The sequence below is a fragment of the Chiloscyllium plagiosum genome, unplaced genomic scaffold (genome assembly GCF_037043375.1).
Source record: "Chiloscyllium plagiosum isolate Xiang-an unplaced genomic scaffold, Cpla_swu_hap1 HiC_scaffold_13, whole genome shotgun sequence".
Lineage (NCBI taxonomy): Eukaryota > Metazoa > Chordata > Chondrichthyes > Orectolobiformes > Hemiscylliidae > Chiloscyllium > Chiloscyllium plagiosum.
In genome coordinates, this window is record NW_028270151.1 from 32123088 (window position 1) to 32148125 (window position 25038).

A 25038-nucleotide genomic window follows, 5' to 3' on the forward strand; every position below is an offset into this window, starting at 1 on the left:
ATGCATCACCTCACATCTGTTAAGATTATGTTCCATCTGGTGTTTCTCTGCCCAAGTCTCCAGCCTCTCTATATCCTGCTGTATCCTTTGGCAATCCTCCTCACTATCCACAGGTCCCCCAATCTTTGCGTCGGCAGCAAACTTACTAATCAGGCCACCTACATTCTTTTCCAAATCATTTATGTATATTGCAGACAATGGGGTTCCCTGCAGTGATCCCTGTGGAAAATCACTGGTCAGAGATCTCCAGTCAGAAAACATTCTTTCACCACTACTCTCAACTTCTATGACCAAGCAAGTTCTGCATCTATCTTACCAGTTCCCAGTGGATCCCATGTAATTTCACCTTCTGTATTAGTCTGCCATGAGAAACCTTGTCAAAGGCCTTGCTAAAGACCATGTAGATAACATCCACCCCTCTGACCTTATCAATCAACTTTGTCACTTGCTCAAAAATCTCAATCACGTTTATGAGTTAGGATCTCTCCCACGCAAAGTCTGTCACTAATAAGTCCATATTTTTCCAAATGTAAGTAAATCCTGTCCCTAAGAAATCTCCTTCAGTAATTTCTCTAACACTAGTGTAAGGCTCACTGACCTCAGATTATCCCTGTTCTCCTTCTTAAACAATTCTCTAGTCCTCTGGGACCTCTCCTATGACTGAAGAGGATACAAAAATTTCCCCCCTTACCTCACTCACAATTCTGGGGAAGATCCATCAGGTCCTGGGGCATATCTACTTTAATGCTTTTCAAAACACCCAACACCACCTTCTCTTTTATATTGATATGCTCTATAATATCACCAGACCCCTCTCCAGCCTTACTATCCACCATGTCCTTCTCCTTTGTGAATACTGATGCAAAGTATTTGTAAAGGACCTCATCCACATCTTCTAGCTCCATACATAAATTTCCTCTTTTACCATTGAGTAGGTCTCTCCTTTTTCTAGGTACCCTTTTACTCTTTTTATACATATAAAATGCCTTGGGATTTTCATTAATCCTATTTTCTAAGGTCATTTTTTTGTACATTTTAGCCCTTGTTTAAATTCTTTCCTACTTTCTTTATATACCTTGAGCTCTCTGTCTGCCTGCAGTTTCTTAAAACTTATGTATGCCTTCTTTTCCTTTCTAAGCTCACAATTCTTTTTATCATCCATGGTGCCCAAATCTTGCAATCCCTATACTTCATCTTCACAGGAACATGCTGGTTCTGAACTCTAAGCAACTGATTTTCACATGAATGGTAAAGTCCTAGGGAGTGTTGCTGAACAAAAAGACCTTGGAGCGCAAGTTCATAGTTTCTTGAAAGTGGAGTCACAGATAGATTGGATAGTGAAGAAGGTGTTTGATACTCTTGTCTTTATTGGTCAGTGCAAGGAGTTTAGTATTGGGAGGTCATGTTGTGACTGTACAGGACATTAGTTAGGCCACTTTTGGAATATTGCATGCAGTTTTGGTCTCCCTCCTATAGGAAAGATGTTGTGAAAGGGTTCAGAAAAGATTTACAAGGATTTTGCCAGGGCTGGAAGGTTTGAGCTACAGGGACAGGCTGAATAGGCTGGGGCTGTTTTCTCTGGAGTATTGGAGGCTGGGAGGGTAACCTTATAGAAGTTTATAAAATCATGAGGGCATGGGATAGCGTAAATAGACAAGGTATTTTCCGCAGAGTGAGGGAGTCCAAAACGAGACAACATAGGTTTAAGGCGAGAGGGGAAAGATTTAAAAGGGACCTAATGGGTAACTTTTTTTACACAGAGGGTGGGGCCGATATGGAATAAGCTGCCAGAATTGGTAAAATTCCAACATTTTAAAGGAATCTAAATGGGTATATGAATAGGAAGGGTTTGGAGGGATATGTTCCAAATCTTGGCAAATGGGACTAGATTAATTTAGGATATCTGGTTGGCATGCGTGAGTTGGACCGAAGGGTCTGTTTCCATGCTGCACATCTATATGACTCAATGACAGATGTGGATTTACCCTCAAACAACTGCCCCAATCAATATTCCCCAGTTCCTACCCATTATTGTTGTAGTTAGCTTTCCCCCAGTTTAGTAATTTTATCTGAGGATTACTCTTATCTTTATCCATAAGTAACTTAGAACATACGAAATTATGGTCACTGTTACCAAAATGCTCTTCCTCTGAAAGTTCAATCACTTGGCCGGGCTCATTCCCCAATACCATGTCTAGTTTGTCACCCCATTATTGGCAAGTTCATAATCCCCCAATCCACACAGCCTGCTATACCTCCTTCCCAAAATCCATAAACAGGATTGCAAGGATAGACCCATTATTTCAGCATGCTTCTGCCCTATGGAACTCAAGGCTTCCTTTCTTCTCCACTTGTCCAGTCCCTTCCCACTAATGACCGTGATTATTCTGAAACTTTACAAGAGTTTCAGAATTTTCAGTTCATGGGCCCCAGTCACTTCCTTTTCACCAAGGATGTGTAATCCCTTCACATGTCCATTGGCTATCAGGGTGCTGTTAGGGCTGTCTGCATCTTCCTAAAGAAAAGGCCTGAACTGTCACCATCCTTCATCACCTTCCTCTGCTGCCTGAGCTCATCCTCATTTTGAACAACTTCTCCTTTAACTCCTCTCACTTGCTTCGCGTCAAAGGTGCAGTCATGGGTACCCTCATGGGCCCTAGTTATGCCCGTGCCTTTGTTGGATACTTGGAACATTCTTTGTAGCAGCCCTACTCTGGCACCACCCACAATTCTTTCTCTGCCATATCGATGACATCACCTGTTCTGCTTCCCTCTCCCATCTGGAATTGGAAAGATTTACCAGTTTCACTTCCAATTTCAACCCCATTCTCAGCTTGAGGTCCATCTCCGACATCTCTGTTTTCAATTCTGGGGATAGGTTGGCCAGCAAAACCCACCACAAACCCACTAATTTCCACAGTTACCTCGACAATACATCCTCACATCCTACTTCCTGTAAAGATTCTTATTCTATTCTCCAAGTTTCTCTGCCTCTATCACATCTGTTCTGATGATTCCAACTCCTACAAGGGACCCTCAGTAATGTCCACCTTCTTCCTCAAATGAGGATTCCCCAGCACCATGGTTGACAGGGCCTTCAGCCATGTTTGGCCCATCTCCCGTACTTGGCCATCACCCCTTCTCTTCCCTCCCACAACAGCGATAGGTTTTCCCTGGTCCTCACCTACCTTCCCATCAGTATCTACATCCAAAGGATCACTAGCCACCATTTCCACCATTTCCAGAGGAATGCCACTACCAGATACATCTTCCCCTCTCCTCTCTTGCTAGCATTCCACAGGACACCTTGGTCCACTCCTATCCCCACTCCTAACAGTTCCCCAAACCCAAATTCACAGAAGATGTAATGCTTATACACTTACATCCTCCCTCCTTAGTATCCAAGGCCCGAGACACACCTTCCAGGTGAAACAGCAATTTACCTTCACTTCACTCAATCTAGGTTACAGTATTCACAGCTCACAATGTGGTCTGCTCTACATTGGGAAACAAAGCGCAGACTGAGTGATCAGTTTGCAGAACACCAATTATTTTTTCTGTAAAAAAAGACCCTGAACATCGTGTTGCCTGCTACCTCAACACCCCACCTTTTTTCCTGGCCAATCCCTCTGTCTCAGGCTTGCTGCAGTGCTCCAGGGAGTCTCAGAACAAGCTGGAAGGTCAGCATCTCACTTGGGAACCCTGCAGCTTTCAGGATTCAATATTGAGTTCAATAATTTTGGGGCCTGAGCACCTATACCCATGTCCTCATCCCATCTCCACGCACCAGACCTTGTCATCACATGCGCTGCTACCACAACTATTCCATTGTCAGGTAGTAATGGTTCCAATTAGCAGCTTTTGATTCTCCCAGACTGACCTTTACCAATCCCTTTGTCTGCCCAACTGGTTCTCTCTCTCCCGGGCCTCCATCTCCACCTATGGTTTACTCTTCCCCCCTGCCCCACCATCTTCAGTGTATATACCAATATTTTCCTAACTACAATCAGTTCTGAAGCAGGTTCACTGAATTAGAAATATTAACTCTGCTTTCTCTCCACAGGTACTGCAGGATCTGCTGAGTTTTTCTCCCAATTTCAATTTGTGTTTCAGATTTCCAGCATCTGTAGTCCTTTGGTTTTTTTTTGCCTAATATGGCCTCAACCCTAATTGGACTGTTATATCTGCTCCTCTATCACCCACTAATTGTTGCAAGGCTTGTAGTATAATTGCAAAATGACTGTATTCTTCTTATTCCTGAGCTTTACCCATGTGGCCTCACTAGATGAGCCCTCCTCGGCATCCTCATTCAGTATAGCTGTGATATTCTCCCCAATCAATAATGCAAATCCCCCACCTTTTCTACACCTCTCTCTATTTTATCTGAAACATCTAAATCCTGGAATGTTAAGCTGCCAGTCTTGTCCCCCTCGAAACCATGCCTCTGTAATAGCTGCAACATCATAGCTATATGTATTAATCCAAGCTCTAAGTTCATCTGCCTTAAATGTCATACACCTTGTCTTAAAACAAATACATTTCACTCTATTTATAAACTAAATGAATACATCTAAAGTAATGAACTAGCTGCTTTTAAGTAATTGCTATTTAGTAACTCCGGAGCTTAATGATAAATTTAATGATTCTGATGCTGTCTAAATTGAAAATAATTTGTGATGTGACAATACAGATAGGTTGTGTGCAGGGTTCAAATTATCTACCTCACAGAGAACTTGTCAATTCAAATTTACTCATAAAAATTTCCTTTCAATAAACAATTAATTTTCCAGAATAATCTTTCATTTTAATGAGCATTTAATATTGTGGACAGTGGAACATCTGCGACAGTACGTTCACCACAGAATTTCCTCCTCATAGTTTAACATTATTAAGTGTTCATTACAGAGCAGTAGATAACTGGACTAATTTTAATGTACTTTTACTTTGCCTGAGACTCACACTAGTTTTGCAGATTCGTAGTAGCATGGGTCTCATACAGAGGGATGAAAGCTGAATGTAAAACTGTTAGGATTTGCTGAGAGTATTGGCTCTGAAGAATCTCTAAAACAGGTCTTCACATAACCAATTTCACTGGCTGTCAAATACTCCCTCACACACACTGGGGACAGAGTATCAAGTATAGTATGATTATATTCAGTATCATGTTACTACTTAAATAGCTGGAACCTAACTGTAGAAATATTTTAAAACACTGACAGCTTTCTCTTTATTGTGAATGTAACACCAATTCATTTAATAGATATCCAAAGCTTTTGTATGGATATGTGTTATCATATTCACATTTACATAATGTAGCTGGCAGAGCCAATACTTTCCGAAAAAACCAGATGTCAGGACCCTTTTCTAGGCGCCATCCCTGCACAGGTTTGAGTTACCGGTCAACAGGAATCTTCTGGGAGACAGTCAATTAACAGACTTACACCTTGCTCAGAGTCTGAATAAAGACGGCAGGTAGGTTCCAGAGGCAATAGACTCTTAGGAGGACACACAGAACTAGATGGATGGTAGCCCCAGTGGTAAAGGCCGCTGCTGATGCTGAGGCAAGTAGTGGCTGGGAGGGCATTACGAAAGTATTGGTCCCTTCGGGAACCTGTTTAAAATCTGAATAAACATCTCAACATGAGGCCTGATACCTTTCTGCATGCAAGCTCCTCCCAGTCTCCAATGGGGAAATTGGTTCAACACTGGGACAATCATGGTGGAGTTAACATCTTCCTTCAAACTGGTGCCTTTTTTTGGTCTAGCTGGCCACTACTTGCAGAGGAGGTAGCTGCTGCAACGTCATTTCCGTCTCCTGCTGTGGGAGCTAGGAACATGTCAGGAATCTGTTCCAAAGCGTACGTTTCCATCAGTGTTTTAATATTGATATGACTTTATTCATTGATAAACTTGACTTATAACACTGTATAGTGCACAGTAAACTGACTGCGCAATACTCACCAAGGGAATCATTTGAATCTCAGTTACCCGACAGAAAACTGTTGGAATTGAATCACACACTAGTTTTGCGTTGTCCACCTCCTCTAATTTTATTTTTTATTTATGTCCAATGAAACGTAAAACCAAACTGGGTGAAAAAAGTGGTAAGACTCAGCAAATAATTTTTCTGCTCAGCAGGTAAAGTTCAAATTACTCCTGAATGTTCATTTGGGAATACTTGGTTGCATCCTTACACCCCCGCCCCCCAAAATACAGAATCTTTGTAGGGTTAAGCTGTATTCCAATAATCAAAATGGATACTTCAATGTAGAATTGAGGTTGTGTATGATACAGAAAATTCTGTGGCAGGACTCAAATTATTCATAGGGAATTCTCCTAGTGTCCTGGGCATCAGTTATCACTCAGCAAACTCAATAAAAAGTCAGAAATTATTTATTTTATTTATTTACGTAAAATTGACAGCAAGTGATAAAGTAATTTACTGAATGTGAAACACATTGGACCTGATCTCTCCAGAAATAAAATCAAATGCTGTGCATATAAGAGCAGGCTATTTCTCTCCTGCTGTGGACCTTGTTCTCTCCTATGATATTTTAATGCTAACACTTTGCAGTTATGTTCCTGAAATGGGCATAATGGTGAATGTGGACAACTTGCATTTATGAAGTGCCTTTAACATAATAAGATATTCCAACACACATCACTGGAGAGTCATCAAAATAATTTTGACAATGAGCCACAAAGATGATTAGGGGTTTAGATAGGGTTGACCATGAGAACCTTTTTCCATGTATGGAGTCAGCTATTACGAGGGGGCATAGCTTTAAATTAAGGGGTGGTAGGTATAGGACAGATGTTCGGGGTAGATTCTTTACTCAGCGAGCCGTGAGTTCATGGAATGCCCTGCCAGTAGCAGTGGTGGACTCTCCCTCTTTATGGGCATTTAAACAGGCATTGGATAGGCATATGGAGGATAGTGGGCTAGTGTAGGTTAGGTGGGCTTGGATTGGTGCAACATCGAGGGCCAAAGGGCCTGTACTGTGCTGTATTTTTATATGTTCTATGTTCTATAAAGGCCATATTAGGACAGATGACCATAAGCTTGGTCCAAGTTTTGAAAGGAGAGAATTCCAGAATTCGGGTGGCACGGTGGCTCAGTGGTTAGCACTGCTGCCTCAGAGCACCAGGGTTCTGGAGTTTCAGGTTCAATTCCAGCCTCGGGTGACTGCCTGTGTGGAATTTGCATATTCTCCCCGTGTCTGCGTGGGTTTCCTCCGGGTGCTCCGGTTTCCTCCCACAGTCCAAAGATGTGCAGATCAGTTGAATTGGCCATGCTAAATTGCCCATAGTGTTAGGTGCATTAGCCAGAGGGAAATGGGTCTGGGTGGATTACTCTTCGGAGGGTCAGTGTGGGTTGGTTGGGCCGAAGGGCCTGTTTCCACACTGTAGGGAATCTAATCTAATCTAATCCTACAGTGCATGAAGAGGCCAGTCAGCCCATTGAGTCTGCATCAATCCTCTAAAAGCATCCTGCCCAGACACACCACCCTACAGTTACCATGGCTAATCCACCAACGCAATTTAGCATTGCCAATCACCTAACCTGCACATCTTTGCACCATGGGAGTAAACCCACACAGACACAGGGAGAACAAACAAACTCCACATAGACAGTTATCCAGGTTGGAATTGAACCCAGGTCTCCGACACTGTAAGGTAGCAGCTCTAACCACTGAGCTACTGTGCTACCCAATGCTTATAATTTGGTGACTAAAGTGCAGCCACAAATAGTGGAGTGATTTAAAATTAACAAAAAAAACACACCAAGTCAGTACTGGAGGTCAGTAAATACCTTGTGTCTTGTCAATTTGTTGGAGATTACAATGACAGGGAGAGGCTGTGCCATAGTGGGAGCTGTGTGCAAGGATGAGAGTTTTAAAATCATGGAATTGCTGGTCTGGAAGCCAATGTAGATTATTGAAAACAGGGACGATGGGTGAAATTAACTTAATGCGCGGCATTTTGGAAATGCAAATCAGGGTAGGACTTATACACTTAATGGTAAGGTCCTGGGGAGTGCTGTTGAACAAAGAGACTTTGGAGTGCAGGTTCATAGTTCCTTGAAGGTAGATTCGCAGGTAGAAAGGATACCGAAGAAGGCATTTGGTATGCTTATTTTTATTAGTCAATGCATTGAGTAATAGAAGTGGGGAGGTCATGTTGTGACTGTACAGGACATTGATTCGGCCACTTTTGGAATACTATGTGTAATTCTGGTCTCCCTGCTATAGGAAGGATATTGTGAAACTTGAAAGGGTTCAGAAAAAATTTACAGGGATGTTCCAGGGTTGGAGGATTTGAGCTATAGGGAAAGACTGAATAAGCTGGGCCTATTTTCACTGAAGCATCAGAGGCTGAGGGGTGGCCTTATAGAGGGTTACAAAATCACAGGGGGCATGGATAGGGTAAATAGCCAAGGTCTTTTCCCCAGGGTGAGGGAGTCCAAAACTAGGTGATATAGGTTTAAGGTGAGAGGGGAAAGATTTAAAAGGGATCTAAGGAGCAACTTCTTGACATAGAGGGTAGCACGTGTATGGAATGAGCAGCCAGAAGTTGGTAAAATTCCAACATTTAAAAGGAATCTGGATGGATGTATAAATAGGAAGGGTTTAGAGGTATATGAGCCAAATGCTGCAAATCGGACTAGATTAATTTAGGATATCTGGTCAGCATGGACGAGTTGGGCTGAAGGGTCTGTTTTCACACTGTACAGCTCTATGACTCTATATCAGCAGCAGAGTTTGGGTGTGTTCAAATTTACAAAGGTTGTTCGATAGTAAAAGTTAGATAATCAAAGTCAAGACTGAGCATACGGAAAACCAGTTAAACTCAATGTAGAATCTACATCCAGATCGATGGGCAAAGCAGCTTATTAATTAAACATACAGACATGTGAAGAAGAAGAAAAAAATTTCAAACAAAAAGGAACTGAATTTTGACACTAAAACTCAAAATAACATAGGCTTTACACAGAAAAAATCAGCAAAAGCACAGAGTAGAAAATGTCAGTTTGCAAAAACATGATAAGTCCTTTAATTCTATTGAAACAACAATTAAAACTTACTTATTTAAAACCTAATTACATATTGATAAAACTGTAGAACTATAAAACTGTATAAAACATGAAATTGGACTCAGGTATTATAAAATCACAGAGTGCACCTGCAAATTTTGTTCACTTGTAAATTTTGGTGAAAGCTATTGAATGGAACATTTCCTTCAGGCTGGCCAGCAGTTCGATCACATCACTTTGAGCAATTCTTAACAAGATCAAAACCAGTGGGAACAAAGAGGTATTAATTTGACAAAGAATGATCATACTGTGTGGAAGGTTGCAGTGTGCTGTTCTTGGAATCAAGGAAGTAGAAGATGTATTCTAAATGACAAGTTTTGAAATTCCAATGGCAAATAAAAGATTTTGTTAGTACGTGAACCCTAGAATTGATAACAAAATTAATCCATGAATAAAAATATGCATTTATGATTTACTGTCCTCTGAAAACATGACAGAGAGATATAAGCGATTAATGATATTGTACACTTATAAAGAAAATTTAATAGAACCCCTTCAATGTATAAGCAGCCCATTTGGCCCATACTGACATCCAAACAGCATCCCACTCAGACCTATTCCTCTATAACCCTACATTGTCCCATGGCTAATCAACCTAGTCTGCACATCCCTAGACATTATGGGCAATTTAACCTGGCCAATCCACCTAACCCACACAGCATTGGTCTGTAGGAGGAAACCAATGCAGACAGCAGAAGAATGTGCAAACTCCATACCGACAGTCTTCTGAGGGTGGAATTGAACCCGGGTCCCTGGTGCTGTGAGGCAGCAGTGCAAACCACTGAGTCACCGTGCTGTCTAACTCTTAATCAGTATTTTCTAATCAGACAGAATCTTGAGTTTATCTGAAATTAACCAATAATTTGACAATCAGACTTTTGTACTTGACAATTTTTGTGATAATTCTCTTTAACAGACATATTTGACATGAATGTGTCATGCCAGGCAATTATTACATTCTTATCTGAAACACCAACTATTCTTTGTTCAAAAGGGATTTGTTTCCCCTGCTATGCAGTGTAATTAATTCAAGACTCTAATAGGTTAAGTGATTGATTCATTTAAATCTTCCATGTGGCTTTTAAAGGCATTAATTTCTTCATTTCTAAAAGCCCTGTGGGAAATCTTAAGCTTTAATTTACAACTATTAAAGAGTATAATGAGTTTGCCAGGCAAGAGTGAGATCTCTCTCCTACGCTAAATATGTTTGCCTTGCTAACTTAATCTATAGCTTAACAGTGGCCTAGTTGGTAGTTGTCTTGTTTCTGACTAAAACTTAAAGATTGTGTTCTTCTAGGACTTAGCACTAATATCAGGAAGTCACTGTCTTTTGGAAGAGATCCTAACACAAGATCCCAACTTTCTCTTCAGATAGTTACAAAAGATGTTTTTAATAGAACACCTACAGTGTGGAAACAGGCCCTTAAGCCCAACAAGTCCACAATGACCCTCCAAAGAGTATCCCACCCAGACCCATTCCTTACATTTACCTCTGACTAAGCATCTAAACTACACATCCCTGAATACTATGGGCAATTTAGCATGGCCAATTCACCTAACCTGCACATCTTTGGATTATAGGAGGAAACCGGAGCACATGGAGTAAACCCAGGCAGAAACCCACAAGAATGTCCAAACTCCACACAAACAGTAACCCAAGGCTGGAATTGAACCCAGGATCCTGATACTGTGAGGCAGCAGTGCTAACCACTGAGCCACCATACTGGTGGCCACATCTGTTAGACCAGAGACTGAATATTTATTTCTGATATCCTGATTGTTATTTCTCCTTTTATGGATGGAAACTTTGCACCTCAAAGCATTAACTGAAATTGAGACAAGCTCTGCCCATTAGGATATACTGATTATCCCAGATTTACAAATGCTTGTACTTTCCAACAGGATTCGATGTCCGTATTCATTTTGAGGATCTGACATGCAAATGTTCGCTCGTATTTACAAGCAGCTATTTTATATTGTACTGTACTGTGTTCTGACTTGTCTACAAATCCACTTGCAAACATACTCAGGAATGAAATCTGTTCATAACCTAGGATTTGTCTGTAAAGGACTAGTTCTGAGAGTATCTAATGAGTTGTTCAGTTATCTCAAGATTGTTATGAGAATGTTTCAGCGGTGGTACTGTGTACTTGCTCTCAAGTATAGCTTGAAGTCTTACAAATGACTCTTGTGACCCACAGAATATAATGTAACTAGCTATAAAGTACTATGTAATACATCTGTTCCGTTTATTAAGACTGAGCCTATATTCTGCTGCATCCTTCCCTGCTTGATCCCCAATGGTTGTTTTTCAGACTGGAGGTCTGTGACCAGTGGAGTGCCGCAAGGATCGGTGCTGGGCCCTCTACTTTTTGTCATTTACATAAATGATTTGGATGCGAGCATAAGAGGTACAGTTAGTAAGTTTGCAGATAACACCAAAATTGAAGGTGTAGTGGACAGCAAAGAGTCTTACCTCAGATTACAACAGGATCTGGACCAGATGGGCCAATGGGCTGAGAAGTGGCAGATGGAGTTTAATTCAGATAAATGCGAGGTGCTGCATTTTGGGAAAGCAAATCTTAGCAGGACTTATACACTTAATGGTAAGGTCCTAGGGAGTGTTGCTGAACAAAGAGACCTTGGAGTGCAGGTTCATAGCTCCTTGAAAGTGGAGTCGCAGGTAGATAGGATAGTGAAGAAGGCGTATGGTATGCTTTCCTTCATTGGTCAGAGTATTGAGTACAGGAGTTGGGAGGTCATGTTGCGGCTGTACAGGACATTGTTTAGGCCACTGTTGGAATATTGCATGCAATTCTGGTCTCCTTCCTATTGGAAAGATGTTGTGAAACTTGAAAGGGTTCAGAAAAGGTTTACAAGGGTGTTGCCAGGGTTGGAGGATTTGAGCTATAGGGAGAGGCTGAACAGGCTGTGGCTGTTTTCCCTGGAGCGTCGGAGTCTGAGGGGTGACCTTATAGAGATTTACAAAATTATGAGGGGCATGGATAGAGTAAATAGGCAAAGTGTTTTCCCTGGGGTCAGGGAGTCCAGAACAAGAGGGCATAGGTTTAGGGTGAGAGGGGAAAGATATAAAAGATACCTACGGGGCAACTTTTTCACGCAGAGGGTGGTACGTGTATGGAATGAGCTGCCAGAGGGAGTGGTGGAGGCTGGTACAATTGCAACATTTAAGAGGCATTTGGATGGGTATATGAATAGGAAGCGTTTGGAGGGATATGGGCCGGGTGCTGGCAGATAGGATTAGATTGGGTTGGGATATCTGGTCGGCATGGATGGATTGGACCAAAGGGTCTGTGTCCATGCTGTACATCTCTATGACTCTATGACTCTAAATGCGTGAAATCTTTTCAGCAGAAATAGGCAGGTAAATTTGAAGTAAATTGGTGTTTTTCCAACTTTAATTACAGAAATTGAAGATAATGTCTGAAAAGGAAAATCAAAACATAGAATCTAAAAGAGATCATTTAAAACCAAACCTTCATAATGACAATTATCAGCAATTCAACTTCATTATTCAGTAATGAAAATAATTACAAGATTCAAAATATCCCTAACATTTTGTGAGGACTCAACATCTGATATAATGCAGTAACAGATTAATATGAAGAAGAATTTGGAGATGTGAATCTACCCAAGGCAATCAGGATAGTTCTAATGGATTAGACCACAGTGTCGAGCACAGTGAACAGTGGAGCAGATGTGTGTCAGCCTAAAAAACCTCTCAGCTCTATAAAAGCTACAGTCATCCACAGAAATGAAAGAAGAAAAAGATTTAGTCAGAAAACTGCGAGCAGAGGCTAAATCTTTCATTATTTTGGCTAACTGTCAATTTTGTCAAGTTTCCTAGTAGAATTCTCCTCATGAGTCCAAATGAGTTTTCACACTGTATTCGTCCAAATTCACCCCATTAACTACTTATCGTGCCCCTCCTGTCTGACGCAAGACCGATTCTGTGACTCATTGTAGCCTTGAGAATTGGAGATCCACTGATTTCCTGAAATGATGGGGATCTTTGGTAATGTACCATCTTTAAAATGACATGGAGTACTCAGACGAGCCCAGGCATTTGGAAGTTCCAGACATTTCCCTGGACATTTGTAAACAGGGACTGGCAAAGAAGGTCACAACACCTGACCCTGCCAGCCTGCTCCAAGGTTATCACCCGGGTTAGCGCTGTCTCAACTGTCTGAAGGAATGCCCAGCAGTGCCATTGAAAGGTTAATAAACTTTGCTGCTCTCCCAAGCTAAGTACCAACACCTTCTCTCATCCACTTAACACAAAACCTATCCCTGCTACGTGCTACTGACCTCACCTCCCACCGAGATTAATGCTGTCCCACTTTAATTATCACCTTCAACATTTGTCCTCACTCACACCCCCTCCATACCAACCTCCCAAACTAAGAACTCTGCATGCCCTCTGCATTGCCTACTCATCTACTCAGGGCACTTCACCATGTTTTCCCCATCTATACCAGCACTATAAGCTATGTCACCTCCATAACACCTCAATTAATTCTACCCTTTCTCTTATTCCAGGAGAGGAAAGCCCACAATAGAACTGAAAGGTCATGGAGGTGTAGATGCGAGCCCAACATGAGGGCTCCTCAGTCTCCATGAGGATAAAACCCTGGCTCTTGCAGAAGAAGACCAGTACCACTCCTACACAAATGCTGACACAACCATATCTTGCCAACCAAGTACCATTTTCAGTCCTTTGCAATTCTCACATTAATCTCACGGTCAGTATCATTCATTGCACATCACTTATAACCTTTGACCTTCTTCTCTCTGTCATGTCTTACAAGTACAAATGGAATGTCCACCACCCTGGCAGTCAACTGGCCGCCTTGAAAGGAAGGTCATTCAGGACCTCTCAAGAGGACACCTCTCTGCCACATCTCTGCAGCTGGCCAATGAAAAAACATTCCCGGCTCCTGGCACATGGAACACTGCTGGGGACTAGATACTCACTCAGCCCAAGGTAGAAGAATATCCAGTGGCGTTGGCACTTAGAGATGTGTTACAAATGCACAAGTAGACACAGGAGCACTGGGCAAGCATGTGAAAGGCAATAGCCCTCATTGTACCGAAATTATAGAATTGCAACAAAGCCAAGGGGACCTGGCTGCCCCGATAGCACTCTCAGAGTCCACACTTCCTCACTCTGGCCATTGGGGCTCACCTGCAACAGCAAGGTGACAGAAGTATAGACCACCTTGAACTCACACTGGATGAATTGTTCTCACAAAGAGACAGGGCAGTTCTATTAGGCACTCAGCTAGAGGTCAAACCAGGCACAGACCTCTCTGGGATCTTCTCTGAGGACAGTCCAGAAGTGGCATGGCTTTCGAACATCACCCTACCCGTGACCCTTACAACTGGGGGGGAGACCAAGCCAATAACTTACCTTTGGCAAAGACACAGTCAGCAAGTCTGGACACTTTAGACACAAATGTCCCTGCAGGCTGCCAGAACAACAAGCTCCACCATCCTAGGATTGTAGAGTGACCCAGACCACAGGTAAGTAATGTGGTAGAGTGTTGTTCATGTGCTGTGGTCACACAGACAGGGATCAGCGGTCTGGAGCATATTCAAGGTACTGGTATGCAGTGGACCCCTTCTTTCCGATGTCCAGTCCCTTGAACAGGCCTTTGAGTGAGGGATACCCTAACTTAACCCTGCTCCCCCATTCTCCACTGTGACCAGTTGGCAGCACAGTTTCAACTGCTATGTATGGCACACAATGACAGGCCTAGGCCTAGGCCCAGGCACAGGTTGGGTTAATCTGAGCAGCAGTTAGGTGCTAGAAGCAACAACAATACAAAATCACAAAGATCTTGGATCAATACCTTTCACATGTTTGAGAAATATTGCATAAAAACCAGAAGCAAGGGTAGTTTTCTTTAAAGATGGGAGGAATTAAGTTGAGAGCATAAGAAATAGACCGATGTAGAAACAGTGAGGACAAACAATATATAAACATACTTTCCTCTAAACAGGGTATGAGGAAAATAGTAAGGGTAGAGTGAGAAAATAAAGCATGTAAATGTATATGTGAATGTGAATGGACCTACAGTTCCAAGGTCATTGTGACTTTGTGATATTGTTGTTTCAATCACTGAATTATAAACAAAGCCCAATTTAACAACTTTCTCCCCTGGCACCTGAAAGTGAAGGCCTGGCATGTATTTAATACAGGATGGTTAGCTCAAGAAGCAGTTACATGGAGAACTGTTGGAATTCTTGTCCTTGTCATTTCAGGCCTGAGCAGTGTTTGCTGCAGAAGTAATAAATACAGAACATTGTCAATGCTGTGGTTGAAATGTTTAGCTTGTGTTAGAGGATTGGATTTAATACGATTAACGGTCTAAATGAAACTCTCTCTTGAAAGTCAATACATGAATAACAGCTCTTGAATTGAAATTAAACCATGTGTGAAAAGCCAAGTATAAGATCCGAGTCATAAACACAGACAAAAGTAATGCCATCAGAAAATAAAGTGTTTCTAATCAGAACAATTTTGACCTTCAGATACACAATCATATTACAGCAGATGACACATACAGCCAAATGTGAAGACATTATAAAAGTCAATGTCCTTATCGAATCACACCCTTGACATTTTACATTCACAGCCCCATCACCAGCTGACTGGAAATTCAAGCGAATGTCATACTTCAGTCAGTGCTGACCTCCTCTCTATGAATGTAAAAATAAAGTTGCAACTGTCCTAATGGACCCATATGGCTGCTCTCTCATTAGAAAGAGTCGACTGGTGGTGGTTTAACTTCAGGGTCACCAGACCTTGGGTGAGAGAGAGCAGTTGAAAAGGAAAGTCCTTCATGATAATCTCAGCTAATGCAGGAATTGTATCCTCACTATTGGTATCACGTTGCAGCACAAGCCAACGCCCACGCGAACTGACCACATACCATTTGAATCTCATTGAACCCTTGCAATGTTAGCAGATAGGGCAAGTGACAATACATATTAAAATAGCTAGTGTCTTTAAAGATTTCCTTGTCCCTGCATCTGAGCATATTTGATTACTTCAGCATTGTAAACTCCCCCCTCTGCAAAATCCTCAAATACTATCTTGGCTCAGTTAAACATAAAGCCACAACATTCAAGAAAACCATCAATTTGAAGACTGCACAGTATTTCAATTGGCAGATGAGAATAGGCATAAGTTAGCAATAATTCATTTTGTAAAAACCTTGACTTATACACAAAAAGCCATCACTATAAACATGTTTTCCAAGGACTGGACAAATCTCTGCTAAGTGGTTGCATGTTTATCTCTAACACAGTCATTGCAAATAATTCGAAGGATATGTGGCATTTTGAGATGTAATAACATATACATGTAAATATTTATGAAATAAAACTGCTCAATGTGAAATGTTCTAACTGACAGTTTTCATTTCAATCATAATGTTCATTCAAGGCAATATTTCTTTGTTAAAAAGTTCAAAACTGCTCTCTCCACTTTGCTTCCCCCACTCGTTTCCCCTTCTCCTTTGCTGCTTCTCATTTCCACTTTGCGATCCTTCTGCCCTGAAACCTCCACCCTCTCCATCCTCACTTCCCACCCATCCTCATACCCTGTTTCATTCACCTTCTTGTTCCAGCAGCTTTGCTCCTCACTGCCACTCACCTCCCGCCTGCACTTTCATTCCTTGACTGCTTCTCATGCATGTTTGCTTCTGGCAGGCTCACCTTGGGAACCAGCTTGTGATTGGTGGAGCAGTTCTACACCGATTCTGACTGTTCCAGGCACAGAGTCAACTGTTCTCTGATCAGTCACATCCCATGTGTGAATTTGCCAGTGCACTTTCAGGGTTTCTGGGGATAGATTTGATCTCTGCTCCCATGTATTTTGAATGTGTGATTTACCGATTTGCTGTGCTCACTCAACCCAGAAACTCCCAGAACTGGAAAACATTCTGTGTTTTAGGAGCAGGTATGCAAACAAGGCGAGCTCTAACGTAAAACCTAAGTTCATTCATAGCACATTTCTATCTCAAACTATGTGTAATTTATAGACTAATCAATATTACAAATCTATCATCAATGCATGTTTTAATAAGTACATTGAAAACTCAATAGTAATAATAAATATTATAAACCTTGACAAGATGGCAGCTATAGCATTGAAGAGTAATGCTTCAGCCTAGTTGCGCTCCAAGCAAAGATGTTCCAGTACAGGTTCCCAGGTAAATCCTGTCAACAAGAAGCAGGAAAAGTCCAATCAGATTAATAACTGGCCTTCTTGATCTCCTACTAAATATCAGCAGTGTTCTCAAATAGCAAAAGCTACCCAATTTGAGATGCAACAGGAGAATTCAGTTCTAAACCTCGTTATCTTGATCCAAAGCTGACATCCAGAGCTAAGGTGAGACTGACTATACTTGGCATCAAGTCAGCACTTAACCGAACATTGTACCAATGTTTTAGAAATCTTGTAGACCAACTTGTTCTCATTAACCCTCTCTGTTACCTCATCAAAATACATGAGCAAGTTAATTAATCAAAATTTGCCCTTAATCAATCACTTATCCGAGTAACTGTCAATTTTGGACTGGATTTTAATTTTAACAACCTTCCCATTAGCGAGGTTAAATGGATTGGCCTCTAGTAATTGGGATTATCCTTACACCCTTTTTTGAAGAAGCGTATCTCATCCCTGGCATCATTCTTGTTTCCTTGGATGCATCTAATTCTGTCCTGGTGACTTATCAATTTTAAATACAGCCAATATTTCTGAAACCTCCACTTCATTAATTTTTAGCCAATCCAGTGTCACAATTGCCTTCTTTTTCACAATTGCTTTCTTTCGCTCACTTAGCTGGATGGCTAGTTTGCAATATAGTGCGATGACAACAGCATGGATTCCTGAACTGGCTGAGGTCTGCATGATGGACTCTCCTTCTCAATTTTTACCCTTATCTGAGGTGTGGTGACTCCCAGGTTAAAATCATCAGCAATTCACTCTTTCTAAAAGAGCCACTCTATGGTCTGGTAACATTTATCTTTATATTCTTATACAACATTAAAAATATGAGGTATTAAGATATCTTTAAAGAAATACAAAATCTTTGTTTAAAGACGCCACAATTTTTAAACTCTGCCTATGTGGAGAGGAATATTCAAGATGAACGAGGTGGGGAAATCTCATCAACATGCTTTACACTTTGACATGTGCACAGAGCTCTCTCTTTGTACTCAGTTTTGAACAGCCCTGTAGGAGGAGGTCAGCTGAGAATGCATCCAGGGACTTGCTGCTAATAATAACATCATTTAAAAATGCTTGGAAGTGACAGCAGCAATTAGGTATGTTCACTGAATGATATTTTTGACAGAATAATGTCAGCTATCCAATTGTCTGTAATTACCATAATAGCTGGTGTGGAAGGAATGCCCGTATGGAATTGGATTCTTCTTTAACCATGTTGTGGAGAAGATTTAATATTGGAAAAACCCATAAGCAGCACAATTAAGACACATCTTACAATCTTAAAGGGGTCTGAGTTATGTAATTTATGGTGATATTTGTGGCAGAATCATAAGAGAAAGCTGGTGAAGCTTATGTTGATGTTGAGAGTCACGCACGGTATTTGCAGGGCATTAAGTCAAATATCTCAAGAATTGCGAACCTGGTGACTTCAGCTTGCTACTTGCTCTGAACAACATGGGCACCGGCCACTTATATCCTACAGACATTGACAAGGGCTTATGGCCGAAACGTCGATTCTCCTGCTCCTTGGATGCTGCCTAACCTGCTGTGCTTTTCCAGCACCACACTCTTGACTCTGATCTCCAACATCTGCAATCCTCACTTACTCCCAGACATTGGCATCTGACATGTGCCAGCCTCTAAGAATTCTCATAGTGCATCTCTGGTCCACTTACAGGACACTTCAGCCCTTCAGTGTCCCAGAAAATATTGTTTTAATGCTGCAGCAAGGACACTGTTCCCACAGGGACATGGACCCAGCTCATGGACTGGACCAGACTATATCTCCAAGCTCTTCACTAGCCTCTGATACTAGCTCAGGTCTTGGAAATGGTCAGTCAGCCACTCAGGACAAGTCACAGTCAGGGTCCTCTCTGTGAAAGTGATGGGGAGCTGAACATAGGGCAGCCCAATACCCACCTTGAATCTTTCTCTTGCTTCTTGGGGGCTGTTTTCCTCCTGGAATTAGAGAGCAGCAAACAGTAAAGGAGGTGGCACAGATGTTAGTTTTAGTGCAAGTAGGAAAGTGTCCCGAGTGGGTGAGTAGGCAGTGCAGGGAGCATGCAGGGTTAGTGGTGTCATTGGTTGGGGTGGGTGACATCCATCCAGAGAGTGCGCTGAGCTGGACAGCAACCTCAAACCAGGCTGACATGACCTGGTATCATGACCTCTTCTACACCCTATCTGGCAGGACCTCCAGATCCTTGCCTGAAAAGCAGGGCACCAAATTTTCCTTTTCCAGGGCAAATAGCAGGAACTGTGCAGGGCACACATTGCTTGTCTGGGTGCACAATAGCCTTATTAATGCCGGGGATGCAAGTTCACTCTGGTAAATCCCAGCGGTAGTGAATGGTAAGATGGGGCTAGAATCCAGTGAGAGGGGCAACATGGGACTGGGGCAGGCAGTTCCTGAAGCAAGTTTAGTAAGATAAGGAGAAAGATATCACTATGCTTCAGGTCGGAAGACACTCCAAAAACCCAATGCAACTGACATTTAGCCAAATTAGATCGAACCCACATGTGATTTAAAAGAAGAATCACTTTGATCCTTTGAAACAAGATTACAAATACTGGAACGTTCCCAAAGCATTTCACATCTATTAATGTCCTTAAATATAATCATTGCTTTTTAAATAGGCAATGCGATAGCCTATTATAAAAAGCAAAGTTCCATTGTTGTAAAATGATAAATGGACATTCAGGTAATTTTTTGATTTCCCATATGACCAGACCATAGTACCTCTGATAGTGCTGAGCTCCCTCAGTAGTGCACACAAGTATCCGGCCACATTCCATATTCAAATTCTGAGCTAGAATTATAACCACAATTCTCCGACTCAGACATGTGACACCAAAAATAAGCAATGCTGATAAAATAAACTGAGATGATCAAATGCTCCCTGGGAATTGTTGAACCTAGGTGAAGTCAATAGAATGAAAGTTGAGAGGGATGTATATTGTGTCACAAAATCAATATCATTCATATAACACTATGTCACAAAGTTTAAACAACTCCCCTGGTGATACCTTTTGAGACTGGGGGAAGCAAATCTTGGATTTGAAGAGTAATCAAGTCAGAATATAGAATTTAAGATGAATGAATATTGTACAACGTAGTTTGTTTAACAAAGTATTATTCAGAACAAATGTATATGTCAAACATCTGTCCACTCTCACCATTTTGATATAATGTTTTTCATTCCACTACCTTGATTTTATGTTTGTACTTCTTTATTTTCCTGATAATCATTTATCTATAAACATAGACATTGCAATTCATCTGCATTTATTATTTTTTCCAACATTTTTACAACGCCCACTATCCCAGTGGGAATGTAAGATTATGCATGATGGTAGAGAACAGAATCTATGAAAATATCTCTAATATTTATCTTTTCTTTCTACTGAGCATTGCCAATAATTTTCTATATGGCTCATTTCCAGTGTCATTAGAATCTAATTTAGTAAAGCCTCTTGAGCATTAGCTTGGCTGAGGTTCTAACTGCTAGGGAAATTAGTGTGTGTAAGAAAGGCAGTTCAGTAATTGCTTAAATTGTACCCATTTAAACAATAGTAATGCTACATTTTGCATTAGCCTTGGCTCTGTTGTCCTATTTTAAGATAAACAGATAGTGGGAATGATGTTGGCAACATATTTCGGGTGGCTTTCTCCCTGTGGAGAGAAAATCCTGCAAACAGAATAGTCCAGAAATTGTTGGCAAAATAACAGCAAGTTAATGGCACCCAGCATCATCCATGATGATACACAATGCTTGGAATAACTGAGCTGGATTGCTGGGTCTCAGGATGTAAGGTGGGGAGTGAATGCTTAAACAGAAGAGTTGGAAACGTGAGGAAAGTTAGAGTTCTTGAAGGAGATGGAGAGCAGGGAAGAAGAAGCATGAAGGTTTGGGGGTGTCCCCTAGATTAAAAGGCTGAGCCCGTGACTCTGCTTGTGTACCACAACCTGATCCATTCATCAATGGAAGTGAGAAGTAGCTGCCAACACCAGAGCGGATGAGGCAGTAATGTTATTTTTCTGTCTGAGCAAGGGGGCTCTACTTGTTAGGGACATTGTTTCAAAGGGCAATTACATTAGTCAGGTATTTTCATAGAACAGTTCTTGTAATCACTGACTTCTACATGTGAAACACTTGCAGTGACCAACAATGTAGAATACAATTTCTGGTCACAAGCAATTTGAGCATCATTCATCAGTCATTGATCACAGTCATCTCTGTGAAGCAGAAATAATCACAGGCAGCTTTAGAAATGTCACCTGAAGACACAATTCATGAAAGACAATCCAAGATCTGATAGGCTGGATAAAGCATGGAGTTAATTTCCTCTCAATTTCAACTGGAAGGATTTGCCAACATGCTCTTCAACGCAAAATTGCTCCCATGGGTGATCTGAGTGCTGGGGTTAGGTTTTCGAGGTTTCAGTAATCTGACCACACTCACAAACTCCTTCTGTATTGGTGTGATATAGCTTGTGGTGTAAACATCAGAATAAGATCCACTATGTCAAAGTTCTATTTATAAGAATGCCATGACCCTCCTTGTCAGCGCTCTTCATGTCGCACTGTGTTCAGGACTATGCTAAATTGTGCGACATAATCCCAGCAGACTCTGCTTACACAACTGGAACAAGTAAAGATGGGATGCAACAAACTCTGAAGAGCTGGAAGAGAGCCAATGGTCTTCTGAAGAGGAGAATAAGGAGGACCATTGCCCTCTGTTGATAGAGTGGTGCAGCATCAGGTACAACAAGCCAGATTGGACTTAATTGACAGGCAGTTCCAACTGATGTGACCTGGAAGAGGTCATCACTCATTGACTGTAAAGTTGTTGTTGCTCAAATGGCAATCAGCCCTTGGAAATGCTTGTTTTGTTTATTTTATCTTTGCTTTTATTGTTATTTAATAAAGGTGAACATTTCAAATGTTTGAAGGCGTTTTGGAAGAAGAATCATATCAGATATGAGACAATAATGTTGCCTCTGTCTACACTGGGTAGTGCCATAATTGCTGAGTTTCTCCTGCACTTTCTATTTTCATATAAGAAATCAGCAGAAACGGAGCATTAGAAAAGAAATTTACAATAATTAATGTCTCAGTTACTTGTCTATAAAGATAATTCTACGCAAGACAGTCAATGTTTCAAAATAAACACTAATTCTGAAATTAATCATGACATATTCAGCTCATGATTATGCTGCAAGTGGTACTGTTTGTTCCTTATCCTGTCACTAACATTTGAAAAGTATTTTGACAATATTTGTAATCTATTTTCAAACGTTGTAATATAATTTTTATTTTTACACTGCATTAATTAGGAATCCATCATTTGCCAATCAGAATTCCATTCAGTCAAACATTGATCCTCCATTGCAAATTGGAGATGAAATTATTTCAATAATATCTTGGATAGCTTTGCATTCTTCAGTCACTTTCTTAACAGCAATTAGGGATACATACTGGCATTATCTACATATCACTAAAAAAAGTTGTGAGGTTTCTTTTATAGAATCCCTACGGTATAAAAACAGGCCAGTCACCCTAGCGGGTGCACACTGACCCTTCCAACAGCATCCCACCCAGACTCATCCCCTACCCTGAATTTCCTTGGTTAACCCACCTAACCAGTACAATCCTGAACACGATGGGCAATTTAGCATGGCCAATCCACCTAACCTGCACATCTTTGAGCTGTGGGACGAAACCGGTGCACCTGGCGAAAACTCATTCAGACACTGGAAGAATGTACAAGCTCCACACCTGAGGGTGGAATCAAACCTGGGTCGTTGGCACTGTGATGATAACCTGGGTCCTTCTAAAAGCTCATGAGCAAATGATGCAAATATAGAGATGCTTCCATGGCCAAAGCATCTATTGCAACCATCTTGCTGTGAATGACCAAGAAAGTGATTGGAGATAGAAAAGAGGATATTAATTTGACCCCAATTGAACACAGCTGTAAGAACACTAAGTACCCCATTCTAAGGCAATGGTTTTTCCATGTTGCTTGATCTTGGACCATTATATTTACTGTGGATCCTTCCAACATCTATAATCAGAAACATTCATCCTCTATTAATGGTGTTATTTAAGAATACAAAAGACACAATCATAGACATTCCTATAGGATCAGAATGTTACATGGGAAAAAGCACAAAGTGTCCAAAGAAGAACAGTTCCTATACATGGAGATAACAACTGGTTTACATCCCACCAGATGGTCCGAAATCTCGTGTATCATTGCTGGCTCAATAAAGGATATTGTAGTTCATGTTCCACTGATGCAGTTCATTGCTGGTTGGAATTCCCCTTATAGGCACTTTTAAGAATATAGGAACATAAGAAATAGGAACAAGGGAAGTCATTTAATCCTTTGAGTCTGATCCATTATTCAACCAACTTCTACCTCAAAATGGTCGTCCCGCACAATTCTGATATATTTTGATCCTTTTGGTGTCCAAAACTCTATTGATCTCTATCGAGAATGCATTGAAAGGCTGTGCACGCACAAGTCTCAAAGGGGATACTTCCAGAGATTCTCTCAAAACTCTCCACACTTTTATTGTTCATATAACAATTCACTGTAGTACAAATTCTTATGCACAAACAACAAAACAAAGCAAATATTACATCAGCAATATAACAGATTTTGTCATGACAGTGCTGCACAAATATCACCGTCAAAGCAGAACAAAGAGAAATGGAATTTGTTGAACAGGATCTTAGGTCTTCTCCCGCCTTTTCCCCAATGCAGGTACATCTAATGAGTATATCAAAGCTGGTAATGTGACTCCATCCTCCAAGTCCTCACCGTTACCAGTCAATGTAGCTGATGGAGGGAAATGAAGGAATTTTAGCATCGAATTTCACTCCCATCTTGGGTCACTGTCACAGTCCATCAACAGACGTTTAATCCTTTAAACCTTGCTATTGGAAAGCTACAGGCTGAAGAGATTACCAGTTTTTGCTGGCCCTGCTCACTCTTATGCAGAGATAACCCAGCCCAAATTTCCCCTGTTGAGTAGCGATGGCTTCAATGCATTGACTGTGATCTGCCAGACCAGGTGATTGCAGGTCTAGCACCAACTGATAAACTGATCTGTAAAGGGGTTGGGGTGGTTGGTTAGAAGCTGTCTTGTTATGTAGATGGCTAAAGTGCTCAGCACATCTCAGTTGTTGTTGGTATGGACAACCTGAATTGGGCTGCTGCCACATGGCCAGCCACTGTTCTGGAGGTAAAGCTTCTTTCAAAGCAACACCATCTCGGTATTGTAAAAAATTAAGTTGAAGACATTTTGCCTCATCATAGCGTTAAATGGCTGGCCACTTATTTTGAAACTGTTGTCCCTGGTTCTTGACTTGCACACCAGGGGAAGTATTATCCTAACCTGTGAAGCAATTTAGATTAGATTAGATTAGATTATTAGATTAGATTACATTACAGTGTGGAAACAGGCCCTTCGGCCCAACAAGTCCACACCGACCCGCCGAAGCGAAACCCACCAATACCCCTACATTTACCCCTTACCTAACATTACGGGCAATTTAGCATGGCCAATTCACCTGACCCTGCACATCTTTTGGACTGTGGGAGGAAACCGGAGCACCCGGAGGAAACCCACGCAGACACGGGGAGAACGTGCAAACTCCACACAGTCAGTCGCC

General features: G+C 41.3%; 1 protein-coding gene across 4 annotated transcripts in view; it reads right to left on the reverse strand.

Moving 5' to 3' along the window:
• The window catches only part of sphkap (SPHK1 interactor, AKAP domain containing), a 401197-nt gene that overhangs the window by 207839 nt on the left and 168320 nt on the right, over window positions 1–25038 (reverse strand). For 2 of the 4 annotated variants that reach the window (XM_043702455.2, XM_043702454.2), the window contains exon 2: window positions 17248–17341. The exons of the other annotated variants lie outside the window; for them this stretch is intronic. The gene's annotated coding sequence lies outside the window, so the exon portion shown is untranslated. The remainder of the gene's footprint in view (window positions 1–17247; window positions 17342–25038) is intronic. 4 annotated transcript variants of the gene reach the window in all.